The sequence below is a fragment of the Haemorhous mexicanus genome, chromosome 1 (assembly GCF_027477595.1).
Source record: "Haemorhous mexicanus isolate bHaeMex1 chromosome 1, bHaeMex1.pri, whole genome shotgun sequence".
Lineage (NCBI taxonomy): Eukaryota > Metazoa > Chordata > Aves > Passeriformes > Fringillidae > Haemorhous > Haemorhous mexicanus.
The window spans coordinates 64,465,249-64,488,299 of NC_082341.1; the positions used below are offsets into that span (position 1 = coordinate 64,465,249).

General features: G+C 40.3%; 1 long non-coding RNA gene across 2 annotated transcripts in view; it reads left to right on the top strand.

Moving 5' to 3' along the window:
- The first annotated feature begins 1,477 nt into the window (after nucleotides 1–1,477).
- LOC132325240 (uncharacterized) overlaps nucleotides 1,478–23,051 on the top strand; it is a 31,463-nt gene continuing 9,889 nt past the window's right edge. The window contains exons 1-2 of one of the 2 annotated variants that reach the window (XR_009485863.1): nucleotides 1,478–1,751; nucleotides 11,500–11,712. This is a non-coding gene — a long non-coding RNA (uncharacterized LOC132325240). Of the gene's footprint in view, nucleotides 1,752–10,986; nucleotides 11,112–11,499; nucleotides 11,713–23,051 lie in introns of those variants that run through there. The other variant, XR_009485865.1, reaches the window with a different exon arrangement.

Genomic DNA, 23,051 nt, shown 5'->3' on the forward strand with positions numbered 1-23,051 from the left:
GTGCCATTGGAAGGACAGATATTTTTTTCAAGTGGACTAATTCTGCTTGCTTGGATATACAGAGATATCTGCTTTGAGAGGAAATGTGAATTCTTGAACACATAAGGATATAAAAGAAAAGCTCTCTGGCACTCTAGGAATCTTTTCTATTTATGTGACCCTATTTCTCACCTGATAATTATGGGGTTTTCTCTTTTACTCCACCATGTGTGTGGAGTAAAAGTGGTTTTTACTCCATCATGCATTCTAAGACCTGCAGGACCTATGGCAAGTCATATCCTCATGTATTCCTGAATGCTGGGGGAGAAAGCAGAGAAAATCCTGTGAAGGAGAAGGATAACAGTATATTGTAAATTTAATGTTGGGGGGGGTGGGGGTTGCTTTGTTTGTTTTGTTGTGTTTGTCTTTGATGTTCGTGGGTTGTTGGGATTTTTTTTTTTGGTTATATAATAAGTTCTAACATTTTCTGCAGCATTCCAGAGTTACTTCATTTCTCAATATGCTGGAATGATGAATTCCATACTTTTTTTGGTGAAGTGAGAGAAATTGAAAGAAAATATAGCCAGAGTCTCATGATAAAAATCCTCTCTGCTGAAGCTCTTCATTACAGTACTTTTCAGAACAGAAAAGACAAACTGCTTTTGCAGTGGCACAAGTCCAATCTCAAACTAGAATCAATTGCTTTGCCAACACTGAACACAAAGGATGTTCATTGTTTGCAAACTGAATTTTTCTTAGTGTGTGTGCACAAAACCAATGATCATATTATTATTTTTTTCCTTTAGAGAAACCCCTGCAGTGAAAAAACTGCAGCTGATTCTGTGCTCCTCATCCTGGTTTGCAGGAAGGCTTCTTGCTTCACAGTGTGATTTCTTCATAATAACTGCATGACAACAATATGCCAATATTTTGAAAAAAACAGCATCCAAAGTTATAACGCAGCTGCTTATGTTAGCTACTCACTGTCGGATTTTGGTTTTATTTTTTCCTTGAGAAAATAAATTTGCTTTTGTTCATATTGTTTTGATGCTCACCTTGCTATGTACAACCAATCTTTTTCTATGTCTGTCTCTCCTTCTATATATATAAATTTTGATAGGAGTAGAGGGACCATCCCAGGCCTGTCCCTTCCTGCAACAAGTAACTACATTGTATTATGCTTAGCAACAACCGTCTTAAAAATGAGGAAAGGATTTCTTCCCTTGTTATATTTATGCAATATCTGCCCCAGGGTCACTTTTTTCCCTGAAGCTTATGATCTTTTTTCTAATATCTAAACATATTTCTGGCTGACTTTTCCCTATTGCTGTGCCAACATTGTTTTTACATTCCTCTTTCCTCCTATCATACACTTTGTCCTTGGTATGTTTGCAGAGAGTAATCACATCCCTTTCCATGTCTTTTGACACTGAGCCAGCATCTGAAAATTTAAGGTCATTATGGGGTGGCAAAAACTCACCCAGACATTCAAGTTTAATCCACACAGGGGATATGGCATCTGCCTGGAGCCATCCTGACTCTGACTGCATCAGTTTGTCCCTTAGGGACTGAATCCCAACTGAACACCAGTGATGCTAATTTTGTGAAGATCCATTTATTTATTGGTCATATCCCTCCTGCATAGCATTGCCTGGGATTCCCTGGTACAGAAAGCAGCTCAGTGTAAGAGCACAGGCTCTACATGATCCTCGGAAAACAGTCCCACTTGCTGACAGGACAGTGAAAGTAACGTAGAGGCTGCACTGACTTATGTAAGTATTAAAGCTGCCTCATTTGCTTATTTGAATCTCGCCTCTTTACGCAACAGCTCCCAGTTGGCTGCCGCTTCCTCAGATGTCTTTGCAGCTGACTGATATGTTGTAAATTATTCTGTGGTTTGTGGAGGTGTTCAATATTGGTAATTTAAGCTGTGCAGCCTGTTTGTTATTGGTCATGTGGCACAGTTTTTCTTCCCTGAGTGAATGAGCTTAGCAGGTCAAAATTTTCTGTTGAATCCTCAGAGGAAGTTATTTGAAAACTTTTTGCAGAATATGCAGAGTTAAAGATTTGCTGGCTCTTGCACTTTTGCACTGTTATAACATGACCACAGAAATGCTGGTGGAAAGCTTAACGTGGGGCTGTGTATATAGTAGCACTAATTTGTTTTAGGGCATCCTACAGAAAATTACTTGCAGTATTCCTGAACAATTATGTCAATACATCAGCATAAAAGCTTCCCTTGACATTTGCTGATATGAATCTCAAGCTGACATGCGTCTCTTCTGAGAATATTTGCTAAATATTTAAGCCAGGGCTGTAATGAGAATTTCTTTCCTATGTGTTAAATATTTTCATATATTTTCTGATATCTAGTGTTACAGGATATTCCCTGGTTCTCTTGGTAAGATGTTTCACAGTATCAGTTATGACATTTTTCAAGTAAAAGAAGCAGCATACATTTTGTGAAGCATTCTGCTTTGCCTGTATTTGCAGATTTTTTTGCCCTGCTTGTTCACTAATTGGCAGCGCTGAGTAATTTGTAATCTGTCTTCCCACTGAACCAGTGAGTGTTCTGTGTGTGTATGCATATGTTTACAAAGTCTTAGGATTCATCTATGTGGTAACAAGAACCAAAGGAAATAACTGCATTCTAATTAATAATATTTTGATTAAGGTCTATTTGGAAACCCTAGTTTTGATGTAATTTAAGCTGAAAAAAGAAATCACATTTAGCTGTACTAAAATGGCCCTGAAATCTCTGTCTCACGCTAACTACTGATGAAATGTTAAGAGTGTGATTTACAGCTGATTTAATTGGATTGGTTTCATTTACCATCTAAACAAGCCCTTAAATGTTGCAGTGTTTACCACCTGTTGTGACTCGTACCTTACAGAGATTTTTTGTTCACAGGCAGGAGAGTGTGCACTGTAATGAGAGAGGAAAAGGAGGGCTATAAATGTTCATCTCAGTTTGTGCATGCTAGTAAACTTTACCCTGGAAAATTGTGAAGATTTGTCTAGAATTTATGATAATTTTTAATATGTTGGTGGTGATTTCTTCTAGTTTCTGACAAGTATGCATTTACTTCTCATCAGCTGGGTAATTTATGTGGAAAAAGGTTTCTTTGTTGTAGTTTTGTTATATAATGCTAGCTGTTCTTCTGCTGTTTCTGTACAGATCTAGGTCTTGTAACAGGTTGTGAACAACTCTGATAAACAATCCTGAAAAATATGCAGGATTTTTTTGAAATTTACTTGGGAGTTGGATTTTTGGTGTTGAGTCTTTGCCATAGTCCAAGAGAAAGATACGTGGTAGAAAGGTCTATACCAGAGAAACCCCATGAGATATTTTGGTGCAACCAGGCTGGACTGTTGACACAAACAGTCACCCTGCTTTTCTCATAATCTTTTCTGCAAAATGTAATAAATTGAGTCTTCCTTTGCTAATCCCCTGCAATAGTTCTGTCTTATTTGCCATACTGTGGAACAGATGAGTCAAAGGAGATGATCTTTCCCTTCCCTCTCCTCAGTCCGGGTTCCTCCAGAACCTGGAGTTCTGGATCCTGTTCTGGGCTCCCCAGCGTCCAGCTGGGGTCATGAAGATGATTAAAGTACTGGAGTATCTGACATTGGGAGAGCATGAGACAAGTGAGAGTCTCATGGGGCAAGTCTTTTCAATGTGCAAAAATATGTGATGAGGCAGTGGTAAAGAAGACAAAACCAAACTCTTCTTGATAATGCCTGCTGTAAGAACAAGGGGTAATGAGCACAAACTGAAACACAGGGAACTCTGTGTAAACTTGAAAGACAACTTTTGTAGTATAAAACTGGTTGAATACTGGAACAAGTTGCCTAGAGAGATTGAGGAGCCTTCATCCTTCGAGTTCCTCAGAACCTTACTGGATCAACCTGTCTAGTTGTCCCTGCTTTGGACACAGATGTTGTATTAGACAATCTCCAGAGGACCCTTCAGACCTCAGCAGTTCCATGAATCCATCATTTTTCCACTGTTGTCCACTTAAGGTAAATTTGATTGTAGACTCTGGTAGATACACACTTTTATGGAGAAACTAAACCAAAAAAACAATAATGAAAAAATCAGTCTGAACTTAAACTGAGATAGTTGAGGTCACAATACAGACCAGCAGACTTGGGGAAATATATGTAAAGAAATGTAGCAATCCAAAAGTGGGAAGTTATCCTCCTTTCTCCAATGCATGTTTGCCCTGCTTCTACCATCTATTTCCTTCCTCTTTGACTCCAGGTAACTCTTCACTTTGTTGCTTCTCCTTTTTGATGTTCCACCTCTCACTGCATATTCTCTCTCTGCAATGTTAAATATAACCAGCCCAGCAGGCTCACCATTTTCTGCTGGGCCAGCAACCACGATTAAAATGTCCTACATTAGAGTCTGATTCAAGCAGAAAGCACTACTGGGACATGAGCTCAGTGGCAAAAGCAATCATCAAGGTTTCAAAAGGATTTTCTCTCGACCTTGTTGCATTCTTGAGATGCTGAGAAATTGGGTTACTTTGGGCACCAAATTCTGTCATTTTATTCAGACTTCGACTTCCTTCATTGCTCCTTCCATTTTCCCCACTATTTAGTCCCAAATCTCCTGTGTTCTCTAGGACGCCATCATTTAATTACCACTTCCTTTATTATTTCCCAGAGTTCTTCAGAATTATGGATCTTCCTGTCTGCATACCGCTGCTCAGCTCTTAACCACCTCCTTATTCCATCCAGACTCAACATGTAAAAATGGAACATATTATTTGGGTGGAGGTCTCTGTGGCTCATATGCTGTCATCAGTGAGCATCTCAAATTGCTTCATACATTGGTTTTCACAGCATTCTTCTTTAATGGCTTCCAGCACCCCCATTTTCAAGCTTTAGTGGATCCAAGATGCCAGATTAAATCAATAAATGGGTTTCTAAGACCCATGTGTTTATTGACTTTCATGCTCTCTCTCTCATTAAGGTTGTTTGTCATCTTCTTGTGCTCAGAATTATTATGACTCATCTATAACGTGAAGAGTAACCTAGATCATATCTGCCTACCTTGGACTTATTCTCTGTTCTCTCAGTCTGTCACTCCTCTCCTCTTCCATTCTTTCCAACTCTGGATGCATCTGTCATATATTTTCATTTGCAATTTTTATATATATATTATATAGCCGCATAGTTTATATTTTGTAGTCTCTTTAAAATGCCTTATAATTTGTTTTATTCCTCCAGAATGGACTCTCAGAATTTCAAAAAGCCAGGCACAGCTTTTAGGATGCCAAATGGAGTCTTTAATTGGATGACCCATTTGTGCCTGCAAATAATCATGCTGATTCTCTGTACAAACAGGTACAGAAGTACAAACTCTTCTCATACATAGAGACTGACAAGCCATTAGTAGCATTACTTGGCATTTTTGCAGTTTTTTGGTGGCATAGAGGCCATTAAGAAAGAAACCAATTCAATTTATAAATAGATTATGAATTCTACTGAAAAATAACCTGTCCATGTCCTCCTAATTCTCAGAATATGGAGTTCTGTGCTGTTTGTTGTATATTAAAATAATACTAATTAAAAAAAAAACCCACAAGTTTTTGGGGAGAAAGACCTCATTGTGTTTGTAAAAGTGTATATGTACTGCTGGCTTTAAGACATATCTTTCTCTAAGAGAATATGTTTACATTTTTATGCTTTTAAAGATTTTATTAGCATTTATTAGTATTAGATAGGGCATTGTGCCTGGCAGTGTTGTCTCTATTTTGTGAGCCTACTGAATCCTAGAATTATTAGAATGTTCTCCAAGCTGATGAGTAGCTTCCCTCTACAGCCAGAGCCCATCATCACAGACTCCCTTTGGGATGAATTTTCTAGAGCCATCCAGAAATAAAAACTATAACAGCTCAGCCTCTTACCTGGAGCCTAAAAGCAACCTGTTCTGTCAAGGTAATAATGTGGAAGTCTTGGATATACTTTTCACTTGTCTTTTTGGGCAAAGAAGAGTGAGATCTTTTTCTGATGTTTCTAGAAACAGCAACATTTTTCATTTCATTTGGTAACAGCAAAGATTTCTGCTTCTGAAAGTTATACTGTGGGGAACAGTCCCACTGACTAAATTGAAGCTAAATCTGTATTTTTTCCTCTTTGGGTTAGAGCATGCCACAGAAAATCATGAGGAGACTCGTGCTGTCTCAGAAACATGCAGGTATGAGGGCAGTGAAGGTAAAACCTGATGTGCAAACGAATCTTGGTGATAAAGCTCATTGAAAGAAATGATAAAGATTTTAGATTTACACGGTGGTTTGCATCAGGATGCTGACAGCAATTAGATTTTGCATGCCTACCACTTTATTGCAGATTAATCCACTTTTTTTGGCCTTTTGAGTGGAAGGTGTCTGTATAGAACTGAACTGAAGTGCTATAATTCTTGGCAGGCCTGAAGATCTGGGAGAGAGAGCACACGGCTGCGATGTGGCATGGTATATGTAGTTAGGTACGTTTGGCCTTTCCACAAGCTTCCTTCTGAAATCCCTTTTGGCTTTTAGCTCTCCTCCACAGGCAACTTGCAAACATTTCAGCAGAGATTACATTGCAGTGAATCTCTTGCAAATTAAGTATGATTTGACCAAGTTAAGTTCTGTTTCCAGTACTGTTTTAGATTTAGGACAATTAATTGCAGCAATGGTAAAATCAGTGGAAGTTGCATGCAGAATGGGAACACTAGAGCAAAGGAATGAACAATACTGCAAATAATGGAGGTAATCATTGCCTGGCAAATGCAGTCAGAATTCTTCTGGACTAGAATCTCTCCTGAACAATGCACTTAAGTTGCTTAAATCTTAGTTAAATAAACACATTTTGGAATTGCAGGGGAATCTGACTGTTTACATAATCTTTGTAGCCAATTGATTGTAACAGACTTCTTCTGGAAAAAAAAATATTTTATCTGTCTGAAGGCTTCATCTTCCCTCAAAACTCTTGTAATTATATTGTTCTTAAAGCTATTTAATTTTAGCAAAATCAACATGGAAAAATGAATGAGGTCTGACAATGGAAGAATGAGTTAGAAGGAACTGATCTATAGAGAATGCTTTTCCAAGAAGTATCGTTTGTCTCATGACTGTTGTCCTCAGCTAGAAAAAGCCAAACAGCCTACTTAAAATTTCTTTCTAAAGTGAAACAGAAATAACAATCAATGCTCTCTCAAATGTTTCTATTTGTCAGTCTCATAATTATAGTGTCATTATCTGGATTTTATAAAATGTTTTTGCAGTGCCGAAATAATCATAAAATCATGAACACACACCTGTGTATAAGGTAAATGACATTATCCAAGGTATATCTATACTTTGTGGGTTTAAATATCAGGTTAAAGCAAATAGGCAAAATACTTCTTGTGAGCATATGCCTCTTCAGATGTCAGTATGGTTGCTGATGAATCTTCTGTTGGTATCTTTGCTAAAAGTTGCTCCACTGCCAAGTTACACAGAAACATGAAGTCCTACACATGAGATGCAAAAAAGTGTTTAGAGGTTTTTGGGAATGTGGATTGCTTTTGTGGGTTGAGGTGATTTTTGGTGGGCTTTTTTTTTTTTTTTTTTTTGTTTTCTGCAGGATAATTTCTGCTGATTCAATAAAGTCGAGCTTTGCTCTGGGTCGATGGTGTTGAAAATCTGAAAAATCCTTCTGATGGCTCTACTTTGTTCCTTTGTCCCTTCTATCTTCAAATCCATAAGTCACTCATGCTTCTGTTTTGTGAGGGGATTTATGGTAAAACAGTCTTTCAGGCTTGGAATTTGGCACATTAGACTCCTGTCCACTTGCATATGGGCAAGAGTAATGAGCTGCCTTTAATACAAGGTGGTCTTCAGACTTTTTAAGGTCTACAAAACCAACCTAAATTGCTTGTTAATTCAAGGGAAGCTGTAGCTAGCAAGGCTGTCTGCAATTTTACTGTTTCATCTAGGAGGGCTGGTTGTGGCCAGGTAAAGAAACATTGCTGCTTTAGGAACATATTTAAATCATCCACTCCTTTTTAGAAGCTGCCAGTTGCATAGTCAGTCTTGTGTTTCATGTACATCTAAATGCTTCATTGACTCGTGCCAAGAGATGGAAACTAGCCTGCTTGTTTTAATACATTCCTGATGATTTTGATGGAAAATCTAAATGTGTGAAGAACACAAGATCCTGCCCACTAGCAGCCAAAAGGATACCATTTCACATTTGTTACTCTTGGGAATCAGGGGAAAAACAAACAAGCCAAAAACCCCAAACAAACCAACAAACAAACAAACCCCAAACCCAACAAAACAAGTAAGAACAAGCTCTTGAAATTAGAAATGAACCAAGGAGGAAAAGCTGCAGTTAATGTGAGAGCCATGTATCATTGAGATCTTCCAATCTTATAGAATCACAGAGCAGCCCAGGCTGGAAGGGGTCTTGGAAGGTCCTTTTGTCCAGGCTTTCATGGAAGAGGGAGCCTACTGGATGAGATTATCCAGTACCCTGTTCAATCTTCTCACACAGCAAAGTTTTCTGGCTCCCCACACCCTGTAAGGGGGAGAGCTGAGTGGTGCTTCCTAGCCTGCTTCATCCAATTGTTGTGCTGGTGGCTTTTGATCTGGTAGTAATTCTTTTTTTATTACATGTTTGTATATTAGATGCTTAGCTTTTCTTTGTAATTAGACATCATGATTATAGTATCCTTTTATATTACACTGGAGTGTTCCTTTAATGCAGAAATCAAATAAACAAAACACTTAAAATACAGAAAAAAAAATTACAACAGTAATGCTTGGGTCTGAAGGAGCAAAGAATTGGGAGAAACCAAATTGTAGCTATTGCTTTTGGCATCAGCAACACAGTTCATATTTTTTATTATCCTCCAAATTAGGTTTATTCATTTATTACAATTCAGTCAATGAATTAAGTACAAAACCAATCCAGATTTTTTAAGACAGACATGTGTTATAGTTAAACACAACTTCTTTGTTATTTTTCAAATGCTTAAAAACATTTTTCTCCTTAGTGTAAATGTGTTCTGAGGAAAGGGTTATGTGGGGTGAGGAGAGAAGACTCAGGGCAGAAGAATAAGTAGTAGAGTATTTAATTGCACAAAGCAGGGTTGTGCTGTTCCTCCGTGGCAGCATCCACACAGTGATCAGCAGTCTAAAGCCTTCCCTTTATCTAAGGAACAACACATTTATTCCACGTGGTCCCATCTGGGAGTTTGTTTCAGAACAGTATTACCTTCCTCATGATAAGAATCTCTGCTTGTGAAATTATTTTGGAAAAAGGCCATCTGCTAGGGAAAATAATAATAAAAAAATATGAATCCATGATTCAGATAATAAAACTTTGATTACTGCTCTCTTAGGAGGATGGATGAGGATGCAACGGTCCAAGGAGCTGTCCCTGGAACATGTTTTAGAACAAGCTGTTGGGATTGACTGTAATGTCATGCAGAGGCTTGTTGTGTGAGGTACATCACTCAGCTGGCTCCCAGGGAATGAATCAGGTCTCCTTCACCAGCTTTGGCTCCAAGTGGTTCCTGAACGGGGTGTGGGTAGTGAGGAAAGAGATTCCTTCCTGATACAAGCACATTCAGCTCTTGGTGGCATCTAGTGGGTGGGATAACAGGGTGTAATAAAACCACCCCGAGGAGGCAAGTCCTCAGCTGCTTGTTGTACCCAAGATGGTTCAAAGTAAAATGGTTTTACAGTAGTTCAGTAGCTAATGCATCATTGCCCCAACAGAAGTAGTAGTGCAGAGATGACATCTTATCAGTCAGATATTAGTCACACCTTCTACAAAATCCCTGATCCCATTCAGCATAGAATTCTAAGTAATAGAAGATTTCAGACCAAGGAAAGCTAAAAGTTGAATGAACTCTCATTTTTACATTATTTTAAAAACTGGTTTGATTCTCCCAGTTGCTAAAACAAGTATAAATCAGGAATAACTTCTGGAATGATTGCATTCCAGAGGAAGGTTAGCAAATGAAATAAATCCTCTACTTTGTTGGAGACCTGGGTGGAGGCGGACAATCATTCTGGTAAGTGCTGTGTTTGAAAGTGCACAGGAGATGAGATACACCAGCTGTGTTAAAACAAGCCATTTTCATCTCACACATACACCCTGCAATTCTACTTTTTAATTTCTAGGCAATCACACTGCTGGAATCTTTTCCAGCCATTGAGTAAAATATATGTTTGTCTTGCAATTATGTAAATAAGGTAAGTGGTTAAGATTTAGATCTAGAATAATAATGTTAACATCATTGTCCCTTCAATAAACAGCAAGCAAGTTTTGGATGTAATGTTGTTTTTGCTCTGTATGTTCCATGCCACAAAAAAACACGGGCAGACACAGAGATGATGTGGTATTCTTATTGTATTTAAAACAATATTTAGCAGTGTAGCTCCTATTGCCTTTCACACGTGTTTGAAGGAAAGCCCTGCTTCATCAATGGGAATGTGTCAGAATTTTGTAATAAAGCATGCTGTGTAATATATTTAAACACTGTCCAAATTAATTAAAGTGTAGTGGACGTGAAAGATACATACTCAATGTGACATTTCAAATAGGGAGAAAATATGATAATGAGCTATTTCCATGTGTTGCCATCCTTCTGGTTAAATAATACTTCTGTTTTCAATGAAGCCACTGAGCAATAACATTCATTTTTGGAGTTCCACAGCGGTTAGAACTGATTGTATACAGGCTGTAATCATTATCCTAATTCTGCCCAGGAAACCCTCTCTCCCCACCATGGAGAAATTTGGAATAAAAAGTCTCGTTCCAGGAAAAAGAATTTCCAAATAATCCTGGGCACCAGATCAAAATATGAGCTCCAAATCCGTTCCTTTTTCTTAATAAGAATCAGCACTTTGAAAAATGCTGCTCTGCAAGGAAATAATTGCATTAGTCAGCCTCTTGGCACTGGTGTGGGCTGGAGCCTTCACTTAAAATGAGGCCCAGCCTCGCCCCGTAGTGCATCCAAATCCCCCAAAGATGCAAATAGCCCCAAGACCCTTGGCTTTGTTCTTACAGGCGAAACCTAAAACATGGGACAAAAGGAGAGAAAGTGACCTGGAAACACAGCCTGTCTAATGCTGAGGCAGCCTTGGGTAAGACAGGCATCTTTCGTTTGCTGAAGAGTAGAAACCAAAACAGGAACTGGAAATAAGAGCTTACTGTTTTCATGCTATCCTTTCCTTCTGAAGGATCTGATCACACAGATGCAGGGCCTTCAGCTAACTGTATAGACCAAAGGACGGGGGATGTGTGATTATGTATTTGCCTCTCGACAGGATTATTGTGCTTATGATCAGGACAACTCCAATGCTCAGGCCCTGACAAGCACTAGCAAGATTACTTTGGTTGCTTTATGGTGGAGAGATCATGCATTTAGTCCAGAGAGTAAGCCTATGTGTCTTTCACTTGAAGGATTTTTAGAATCACACCAAAATATTCCTTTTCATTAAGACTCTGATTATCTGGTTATCTGATTTTCAGCAGTGAAAAGGCTGCACATCATTGGTGAGGGATGAAAGACAAATTGGACTGTTGGAACCCTGGATGGAACCCGTGACTCTTGGAACCCTACTTTATTGGATATCAAAAGTGCAATGCTGGAGCCTTGATCTACAGGATCAGAAACAAGACTTGCCTGGCACTGAGACATTACCCTCCAAAAAACCATCCAAACAGCCTGGAATTTACCAGGAGGTAGGTGTTGAAGGGTTTTTTGCATGCCTGTTTTGTCCTTACATTGTTTGAACTTTTGAGTCATCTGCATCACCACCACCAGAACTATTTCCTTCCCAGCTGCTCTTCAAACAGACCAGTTGTAAGGAATGTAGTGCAGTCTGTAATGTAAACTACTAAGATTAGCATGGAACAGAATGGACAACTCATTCCTTTGTTCAAAGACTACCAAGAACTAGATCTGTTTCCTGCAACACAGGAAGAATACTTCATTTCCAAGATGGTTGTATGCAAAACTTTGCATGTTAGTTCTGATGAGTTCTATTGGATATCCAGGAACTGAGTCCCTCAGTGAGGTGGATGAACAGGGCAGGCAGGCAGTGCCCATCCCCAGTGTTCCTGCTAATTGCTTTGTTGGCAGTGCAGTTCAGGTGCTCTATATTCCTCCCTCTTTGGGCTAATATTGTACCAACTGTTTTCTCCTATTCAGCTAAAGAGCCAGAAGCAAATGCTCCTTTGTTGGCTGATATTGACCTAATGGGAAAACACTATGAAGATTCAGCTTTCAGTCATCATCTGAATGTGGTAGAGGAAGATACTTTAACCTGTTCATGTTAAAACTAAGGACAGGAATGTGCATGTGGCAGTAAGGAAAGCATGTGACCTCACTATGCCAAATCAGAGCTGCCAGGGCCCTCACCACCTGGTAGAATCATGGATGGACTCAGACTTTTTGTGCTCAATCAACATCATCTGCTCTGTGCATTAAATACCAGACTGTGCTGGGTTTTTCTGCATTTAGATTTAGCTCTTCTGCTGCTGGAGTGTTCTAGTATTGTGGCCTCAGGTGTTATAAGGTGTTTGAACAAGAAACCAACCTGCCTTGAAGATGGTTACTTCAGAAAGAAACACAATGGATAAGGTTCAGACCAATAGGGTCTAAGTGAGCCTTGCTGCCCTGGTGTGCACCTGTCTGCCTGGCAGCCTGGCAATGCCCAGCAAACACCCTGAGGGGAAGGAGTGCTGCTGGAAAAGGGATTGCCATGGGGTGTCTCGTCCTGAAGAAGGCAGGGTTATCCTCAGATGAAATACACGTGCCATGTGTTTGGGACTAGTGTGGGATAATGAGCCAATAACAAACCTAATGTCTTCTGCCACCAAAGAAATAGCTCAGGAAGAATTTGTAAATTGGCAGAGGCATTACAGATGTCAGTGTGAGATGTTTATGGCATTGAGGGTGTGAGAGTTTAGTACTGGTCTGAAATTTTCCACCAAGGTGTTTTTTTCTGACGGGATGATTATACAGTCCTTTTAAATGGACAGAGTTTTGTGTGAGAGAGACTCATCCTCACATTCAGAGCATACTCGGTGTGATAAGGGCATGGATGTACCTGTCCTCCCCAGTCTTCTCTTGCTTCCCAGTACCTGGGCCATGAATCTGAGATGTAAGTGACTCATGCCCCTTAGCCTCCTGCAGATCAGACACTGATCATTCACTACAGCATTTTCTGTATGTTTGTCCTCATGAACAGGAGCTACACTGTCTCAGGCTGAATGACAGCTGGCCCTCTGGCTTTGGTAGTTCAGAGATCTCTGCTCTTTACCAAATAGAAAATACTAAAAAAAACTTTTCGTGGAGTACCGGGAAAACTAGACTTGCTTCTGATCAATGCAGTTACCCCTGGCAGAGGGATGGTGGGAGTTGATTGAACAGCAAGAAGAAAAGATAGTGGGTTGCAAGGCAAACCCAAGAAAGCTGTTTGATGCAGCAAATGAGAGAGAACTAGTGGAATGGTGCATGGAGGGAGTAGCATCCAAGAGCAGAAATAACACATCAGGTAGCAATGTTACTAGGAGGAAGAACAGAAGTGCCAGCTCCACAGACCAACAACTCAGACAAATTAAAAAACTAGCCCAGGAGAGGTTTTAGACAGAAGCAACCCAGTTCTCTTGCATTATGCTCCCATAGTTTGTGAGAATAGCACTGAATCAAATAAAGCCCATGGGAGCACAGAAGGCAACTGTTGATAAAAACCTGTGAGAGAGAGAGAAACAAGGACCCATGCAGAGCTGCTGGGTTTAGAAAAGGGAGGATTGAAGAGAGCTGCAAGGGCAGCTGTTGATTTGGACCCATTCTGAACCTGGGGTAGGATCTAGAGACGTGGGGAGGGCATAAAATGGGTGAGACTGCAATGAAATAAGTCTGGTTGGGAGGGGAATGGGAATAAATAACACAGGACCTGTGGTAAATAAGGGAGGGAGAGGACATGATATCTAGAGAGCAGGCAGAAAAGACAGAAGGAGGGGGATTGCCTTTCTAATTATGGGTATCTGTAACTTTCCTGAGATATAATGGGCAGAGGATGACTAAAAAAGGGCTGAGTCACAGAAACCATGTGACTGAGATTCTAAATTCATCTGCTAAGGGGCTTGAATATTCACACAAAACTTAGAAATGTTCCTCTAATACTATTCTGGTAAAGGTGATCCTAAACCTCCTATACCAAAAAAGGTTTCCAACTGTTATTTGGAAATATCTGTCTCAGTAAATTGGTCAATATTCATGTTGGCAGGCAAGTATATTACCTTATTCCTCCGTTCCTGGTGGAGAAAGCGACTTGTGGCCAACTAAAAAATTGTCCATTTTTACCCATAGAACCTTCTGCAGGGAGCTTTATATGGAAGGTTGTTTGAGCCTTCACCATAGCAATTTGGTAAATGATGTTGCTTAGAGTCAGAACAGTGTTCTGCCAGCCTTTGTACGACAACTTATTAGCATTAACTGCCTACTCCTTATAGGATTTTCAAATACTTGATGTGTCATGAAATAAGAAGAATGAGTGCCCTCTGTCTCAAGGTGCTGACTACTGGAAATCTTTATTTCATGCAATTTTAGTTCTGTCAGAAATTGGTAGAACCATCAAAAGAAGTTACTCGTGCCTTCCACTCACCCTCGTCTTCCCATGTGACTTAGATTCAGGAACTGATGTAGGTTAAAATTATCTGTTGTCCTGGCCATCATCTGATTAATCAGTACAATCATCGTTGTCTGAATTATTTCAGATAATATGTTTAGAAGAAAGACATAAATGTGAAATTTACCCCCATGCCCCACTGCTAAAGAATGGGATAATTTCTTTTCCTTATAGCAATTACTGAAGAAGTACATTCTGATGAAAATCAGGATTAATGTCTCTCCCCAGCTGAGCTGGAGTTTCTGTGTGTGCAGTTAGGGAGATTTGGACAGCAGCGAGCTTTTGAGAGTACTGTTACATTAATGAAGTTTCCTTCCTTTTGACTTAGCAATCTCTAGTTTACTTGAGATGAGTGAGTTGCCTTACTTTTCTTTTACAGTTTTGTCATGGAGAAAGAGCAATAAAACAAGCAAGCTGGCTACTGAGGGCAAATCTAGAGCAAGCAGGCTTTTAGCCTCAGGTCTAGGACATTAGTCACATGCAAATCGGTGATTATAAATCAGTGCCACCTGGCTCACAAAGCTGCCTAGGAAATCACCAAATGAAAACATGATTTTTAAAAGTACACAGCTAATCCCTCTCAATATAAAGAAACAGTCCTGACTTCCATGTCTAGCAACATTTTTCAGAGCAGGAGCTGGACTTTTCCACAAGTTCCCCTGGAAGTTCCAAGGAGTTAGCTGACTCCTAGTCCTTCATTAGTGCTCTTCCATCCCTTTTTCCTAAGAGCCAGAGAGTCTCAGCATCTGATGCCTTTATGAAACAGCAGAGAGGAGGTGGTTCTGATTGTGTTTCTTTGTAAAAAGTTTCGCTGCCACAATTCCCTGGATGGTACACAGTGCTCTGAGCTTCTGCCTGCACAATAACTGGTTTTAAACATTTCTGTTTAATCAAGAGTGAAGTAAATGTCAGAGATTCAATGTTCTAGATCAGCAGTTTCCAACACTGATACATCTTAATCAAGCAATTAGGTGCCTTTTTTTTTGTCATTGTTTGGTGTTTTCCACGCTGGAGAAGGGAACAGATTTGCTGCTTTGCTCTGATGACTGCTAGCAGCAGTGTTTGTTGTTAACAGAGACATGTACACCTAACCACCAGTTGGCAGGTGTTAACACTTTGTTACTCGCTATTCCCACATGCTGAGGATTGTGGGAAAGCTGTCAAGCTCTCTGTCTTGTGAAACACTCAGCTTTTACAATAACAACAACATCAACAAGCTCTGAACAAATTCAGAAGCTCTGTAGGAATGCAGCGATGCAGCGCTAGCAAGGGAAACAATAGGATGGATTCTCCTGCCTTTGATGGGAGCTAATGTGAGGCTTTGTGGAAAGTTTGAGATATTTCCTTATCTTTGCTTGAAAGCAGGTAGATGGAGGCAGAGTGCTTTTTTTTTTTTTCTTTCTTTTTTAATTGGTGATATGTCTGATGTTTAGAAGAAGCCAAGAATGCATTATGTGTGCCCCAGCATTTCTAGGCTGCATCTGACATTTGTACTTGCCCATATTCAGAAAAGAAAGCCATGAATACAGCACACAAACAGAGAAAATAGCACAGAAAAGGATTGGAATATTTGCCTTTTTTTTTTGTTTTTTCTTTTGGGTGGGGGGTGTGACTACCAAACGAGAAATGAGAATTTCTTTTAGTATAGTACAACCCTTCTGGCAAGCTCAGATGTGCCAAGAAGAAAAGGTCCTCTGTGAGCCTTAAGTATTATTAAAATACTTCTTTTTCTCTGTTGCTTGCTGTCATCCAGGTGCTCAAACATAGTCTGCCTTTGCAGCTACAAAGTCATGGTTTTGTAGTTGAGTAATCCAAAGAATTGATTTATTACTGAAGAAGTGAGGTTTGATGGATTTTTGATTTACATGAAGACAGTAAAGAAGAAGGAGTGGGAGTTGCAAGGCAGCTGCAGCTGGAGTACAAGACAGAAACTCAAAAGAGCAAGTGGGCCAAACAGTGCAATGGATTAGAGGAGCATCCAGTTTATATGGATGATTTTAATAGCACTGCACTGCATAATTGTACCCCTTCCTCCCAAACAGCATAATACAGATCACTTCTTGAACCTGCAGAATTATGCTCTGTGTGAGGAGAGATTTCATGCATTTTCCTTTTGATGAGAGTGCTTCAGATGATGGGAGCATGATCAAAGGAGTGATCATGGGTTTTCTGGCATGTAGGCTATGGCTGGGCTGCCTTTTGAGCACAGTTCCAAGTCTGGGGTCGTTCTCCTGTTCATCTTGCATCCAAACTGAACAATTCTTGCACTATGGATGGGCTGGGTTCAGGATAAGGCATTTCTTGACATACACCCATGCTGGCTTGAGCCTGCCAATGCCTGTCCTGTGAAAAATGAGGAAATGCTCCCTGAGAGGTTGGTGGGCCAAGTTCTCTCCTGGAAAAGCTCCTACTGCATGACATGGATGCTCCATGGGATATGGAGAGGTTGAGCAGCAGGTTCAATACAGTTGCACAGTCATATTTTAGTGGCCTGCCCCCAGGTCTGTGTTACACAAGGCAGTGTTGACATGGCCCTGAAGACAGTGACTTTTAAGCTAATTTTAATTCTCGAATACAGGTTTGAGGTTAGTCAAAAGTTAGGGGCTTAATGAAGTGGGATGTGCAAGACAACTGCAGGAACAAATGGATGAAATCCCCTGGGCTGTGTTTTGCATTGGGCGGGATTCCAGTGGTCTCTCCCAACTTCACAGGTCCTTGAATCACTGCAGAAAGCAGGTTTTTTTAATGGACTTAACATTATTTTCTTGGCATGAAAATCATCCCTGTACCTGTGCACTGCTTTAAAAAGCCTTCCTGCTTGCAGGGCCACCTCCAGCAAGCTGATTCTGAAAGATCTGTCTGCCAAACTTGGGGGTGAGAGGGAGATACTGGCTCACAAACATCTGCAGGTTGTATTTCCTAGCTTCAGATTTCTCTTAAAAATTTATTTGCTCTTGTTTGGCCACAGAAAACCAGTCAGGGGAGTCACTAACATTGGTAAGATCAATATGTAAATCAAATATTGATAAACATCTATTTTGTGGATGCGTGGTCCTGAATTTGGTCCTGCACTTATTAAAGGACTCTTTCAAAAACCCTAGAGAGAGAAATCTTGTTGCTTAGGGAAGCCATGGGGAAAGTGAGAGAAGACTGATCCTTTCATGAATGGGATTTATAAGGTGGGTTTAATTTCCTCCATGTACCCTCTCTTGATCAATTAGCTTGTGCAATGCTTGTCTTTTTTCAAGTGCGGACATGTATTGTGATATGTAGACTTTTCAGGCCTTGTTTTTGAGGTGCTTAGGTAAAAAATAAGTGATTTGGTGCAATGGAATTGCAGATTTGATTTGAGAATATGGCTACAGGCTGGCAAAAGACCAAGTTAACAGGCAATAAGAAGACCCTTTCTTGAGTCTGGAATTCTGTCCTCCCACCTGAAGGCCAGGCATAGCTATGAGCACAGTCCCATCCCCTGGCACTGGGAAAAATCCTATTTACATGCTGGCTAGTGGCATTTCACTCTGCTGCGCAACAGGTTGGAAAAGATACTTGCAATTCCCTGCGTGTTCCTCTGTTGTGGGCTGAGATCTCCCCGAAAACATGGCCGTGGCTTTGCTGTGGTCATATGCTTTTCTCTGCAGTTGCTGTTTTCTGCTTGTACTGTGGAGATGCCTGGAGGACTTGAACAGAACTGGTTTGGGCTGTGGGCATACCCAGGAGTCAGTTCCTCCTTAAGGATTAGAGCGTTGTGCTGATCCTGCAGACAGGAGACCTATCACTTAAGCTACTTGCTTTTATGAATTATCTGAAGGACTATAGCTGAGCTTCATGGCTTCTCAGCACCTTAGCTGCCCTAGTTTGAGCAAAGTAATCAGCATTTTGCAGGGGGATTCATATTTAATTTGGATTTTTTGATCTCCATAAGCAAAACAAGGAAGAAAAGATTTCCTGAATTTCTGGCATGATTTCTGCACAAATTTTTCCCCCCTTCTTTAGCAACTTCATTTGTTTCTCTTTTTGCTTCTTCTTTTTCCCACCCCACCCTGCCTTAAACAGTGCCGGGAAATTCTGTACTTACCCAGCTGTACTGTCTGAGGAAAGCCAAGCTGTTTTTTTTCCATGCATCAAAATTATAATGGTTTAAAATTACTCATTAACTCTCTGAGTTTCCCAGAGAGAAGACATCATATATTTAACTGATATGCCCCTTGTACTTAGACAAAAGGCCAAAGGTTAGGGCAAGTGGATACACATGACAACTTTATCCAAGTCCTTAAGGATTTCCCATTGACTAAGTCACAGTTTCATTCTTGTTTTTTTTTTCTCCAAGTGAAAATAATTAACATGACTCAAGTAAAATGAGTTAATTTATTTTCATTGCAGGTCTCTTCCTGCAGAAGTTGCAGAATCTGCAGTCTGTGGACAAAGAAGGTATAGCTGTTACTCAGATGGCTGTCTTGTCCCAAAACATGCGGTGATCACCTCAAATAGCTCACCTAAACTGGGTCACTGCTTGAGAACGCATATTATGAAATAGTTTTAGAACAAGTTGATTTACATGTTAGAAAATGGATCAAATAAACATTTCCTTGTGTGTAACCACTGCTGCTGTGTTGATGACAAAAATGTGTTACGGATGTTTCTGTGTCACTTCATAGTAGTGCGACTTTTTTCTTGCTACTATTACATGAAGTTCCAAAACACTGCAGTTCTGTGGATTAGTACTCTTTTGCTCAGCTAGGAAGGGAAAAACATTTGTTTGGACTGGCAGGAAACACTGGTTTTTAATTTACTGTGCTTTTTGGTGGGCATATTATATGTTGTGGGCTATGGTGAGTGATTATTCCCTGTATAATCCTGCAGCATTCGCAAGCATTCCCACCCACATCAGGATGGTGAAACCTTTATCAATAAAAACATTGTGACCTAGAACTCAGTATTATTGCGTCTGGAGTTTCCAAAATGTCTGGGGAATGCTCAAGCAACAAAAAAATGGTGCACCAAAATAGAATTCTGCATGAGAAAGCCTCCAGGCTGCAATAATATTTCCTCAGCCACCCTCACTGTTGGGCCCTTCCTGGCAGAGCTGGACCACGTCCACAGGTCATGTTGACTTTGTCTGGATTGATGGTGTTTCAGCAGCTGTCCCCTGCTGCTTTCAGGAAGCCAGGTTTGGAGCCATTAGGTGAAACAGTGCTGTAAGATTAAGAACAAGTGCCAGTGCCTGGCACGAGCAGCAGTATGATTTTATGTCTGAGAGAATAGCATCCAGGAACACGCATTGTGCCCATTCCCATGTCTGGGTGTGTCAGAGGACTCCATAGGAAGAAACAGGGAATCTGGGGGCAAATCTGGGGCAAGTAGGTCCCTAGCTCCCTTGCTCTTCTGATCCCATAAAGACCTCCAGCAGATGTGGTGCATAGCTCCCAAGTCATTGCCCAGCTCTTGCCTTGTGACTCTGTGGGTTCCTTGCTGGTTTGAGATCTGTGCCCACCCGTGAGACTGCGGTGGCACAAAAGCTGTGCTGCCTAATGCAGTGCTTGCTGTGTTGTGTAGGTTTCAGGAAAGTATCAGAAAAGAAATGGAAAAGGGGTCTGAATTTCCCCAGAACAGGCAAATTTATGAAACCTGCTGAGCCTACAATAATGCCTCAGAAATCTCTTCCTTTCTCCTGTGTTTGTTTATATCTCACCTGCACTTTACTGCCGGACTTGGGACTTGGGACTTGGAGCTGTAAAACAGATTTTCAAGCAGCAAGTTTGAACTGTAGAACTTGGGGAGTCGAGGAATGGTGTTCTCTCATCCAAAGGTCACTCCTTGAGTACAGATGTTTCAAAGACCTTTGCTTTGATACCAATTAATTTTCTGGATTTTTGAATAGTTGGATCCTAAGTGGCAAATACTTGGATCCAGGTGGTAACTGGTACAGATAGCAGAAAGTGAAAAGCAACTGTGCTGCTTTTTTTTTTTTTCCTTGGGAACTTAAAAATTCCAATCTTGCTGCATTAAACTAAGTCATGCAGAAATGCTCCAGCTGTTCTTTGCACTGTGGAAGCCAAATTCAGCATTTTGATGGGTTTTTTCCTTTTGTTTTTGAGAGACCAGTTGTGAAACTGTTTAATGTCTTAGGTAACAAAATCATACCTGTACTCTCCTTCCAGTTATTTGGGTTTTCCTAGTTATTTTATTTAAGGTGGACTCCTTACAGGTCATTGTGTAAAATATCAAGTTCACCAGGAGGTAAACTGGTCAGCCTTCTTTGCAAGCTGAGATGTCCAGTAGCACTGACAGGCTTTTAGTCTCTTAGATTCCCTCCTCTTCTTTTTCACTGAACACTCTGATGGCAGCCGAACTCGCAAGAATTTTGGTCAAAAGCAGTAGAACACACCAGCAAATAATTCCTGTGGCATGAGTTCTGTTTCTAGTAAGAGTTTTATTTGCTACAAAGTGTGGTGAGCCCTTCTAACTCCCTACATTTGCAGGAAGAGGCAACCCTTATTTAAATACTCCTAGAATCCATTGAAGTGGTTTTTATTATTATGTTGAAAATTAGATATGTTCTATTTTTCCTAGCAGTTTTCAGGCGTGAGAGTTCTCTGAAATGTAGACAATGGTCATCATGGTGTTTAGATGAAGGCTTATGTCTCTGCTTAACAGTGGGTTTCCTGCCCCTCACTTCCTTCTCAGTGCATTCAGGAACAGGAACATTGAGTTTGGGAACACTTACTCCATAGCATTGATGCCTAGAGCAATGTTTATGCTGTGGTTTCTGGATGCATGATCAGGAGAACAGTACATGCAGTGTGGAGCAGCTTGTACCTGAGCAGACACAAGGATTGACCTAGACACTGGGTATCCTCATGCTTACATGCCACATGGGTTAGTCCCCTATCCCTCTAGTAGGCACGGACTTTCAGTGCTCAGTTCCTCCTGGTTTCAAGGAGAAGAAAGTGATCTGTGTCCATTATCAAATTATGTCGAGTCCTTTCCACAGGGCTTGTAATTTCAAAGTCATTCCTCTTGTTTCAGTGAAGCTATTTGGGGATTTCCAGGGTTACTAGTACTTTTAATTTAAGTGTTTTAACTTAAAAGTTAGTCAGCCCTCATAAGGCTGGAGCCAGGTGACACGTGAAGGTCACAGCAAAGTGACATGTGCAGCAATATCTAGCCTGTTATCAGTGACTGCACCAGGCACAGTTCAGTACCTGACCATATGACAGCACAGTAGCCTGCTTTGATCTTCATTTTCTCACTTTAATTGGGTGGCCTTTCTCATGTCTCTCCCTGCCTCTAGTCTTATTAACTTGTGAGCGTGGAACGGACTGGCTGAGATATCAAAAGACTGGGTACTTAAGATGAGCAAAACCATCCAGCAGTTTGTAGTAATTCAAAGAATATGGAAGCATTTGCACTTTGTGATACTACCTGCTTTGCATGCCAAAGATTGTAATGGGAACAAAAAGCTTACAAGTTTTGGGATGGGAATAAAAGCATTTTTGTGGGAAAAAATTAAAGGGCAACAGAAGTTGTCTTGAGATGTGAGTGAAATAGAAACATTGGTCACCAACTGAGTGAAGGAGGTGGATCTAATTACTACATAACAAAACAAAGGAAGGTGGCTTAGCAGCCATTTAAATTGCAGATACTAAGCCCTGCTGCAGAGCTATAGATTAGACTGTTGTAGGTAAATGTGGAAAATGTCAGTCCAGTCCTTTTTATGGGAATTGCCAGGATCACAGAGATACTCGTAGAGAAATTCATCAAATACTATTATCTCTGGATATGTCTTAATAATATTCTTAATCTTCACTCTATTTTCTCTTGGGCCTATATACTGCATGAATATTTCTTGGCATGCCTACAGATCTCTAATTGTTTGTATATTTGGCTTGCCTCAGGCCTACTTTAAATGAATGTATGCAAGAATCTTTGCTATGTATGGGATTATTTAAGTGCCTACCATATCTGTGCGATATTGTTTACCATGTGTCATACCATTAAAAAAAACCCCAGAAAACAAACCACCACCAAAAAACCAAACCAAATCAAAGAAGATCCAGAAGGGGAATGCTGTCAAGTTTTTGATCAACATGATATGTTGAGCAATCCAGTCAGTGATATTCAAATATGTTAGGGCTACATCTGCACACTTAAATTCTGTTAGTTGAACTAAACCACCACTAAACCACATTTTTGAACTAAACCACTCAACCACCATATTTTTTCAGAGTTACCTGAGAGGGTGCAGGGCTGTGCTTGCAACTCATCTAGAAATGACCAAAGTAGCTCTAAGCTACCTTGTCCAAGAGCACTGAGTTCAATGTGGACAGAAGTCTTGCCTCCAAAACCTGATAAATACACAAGGGACACTTCCTCTCAGCTGAT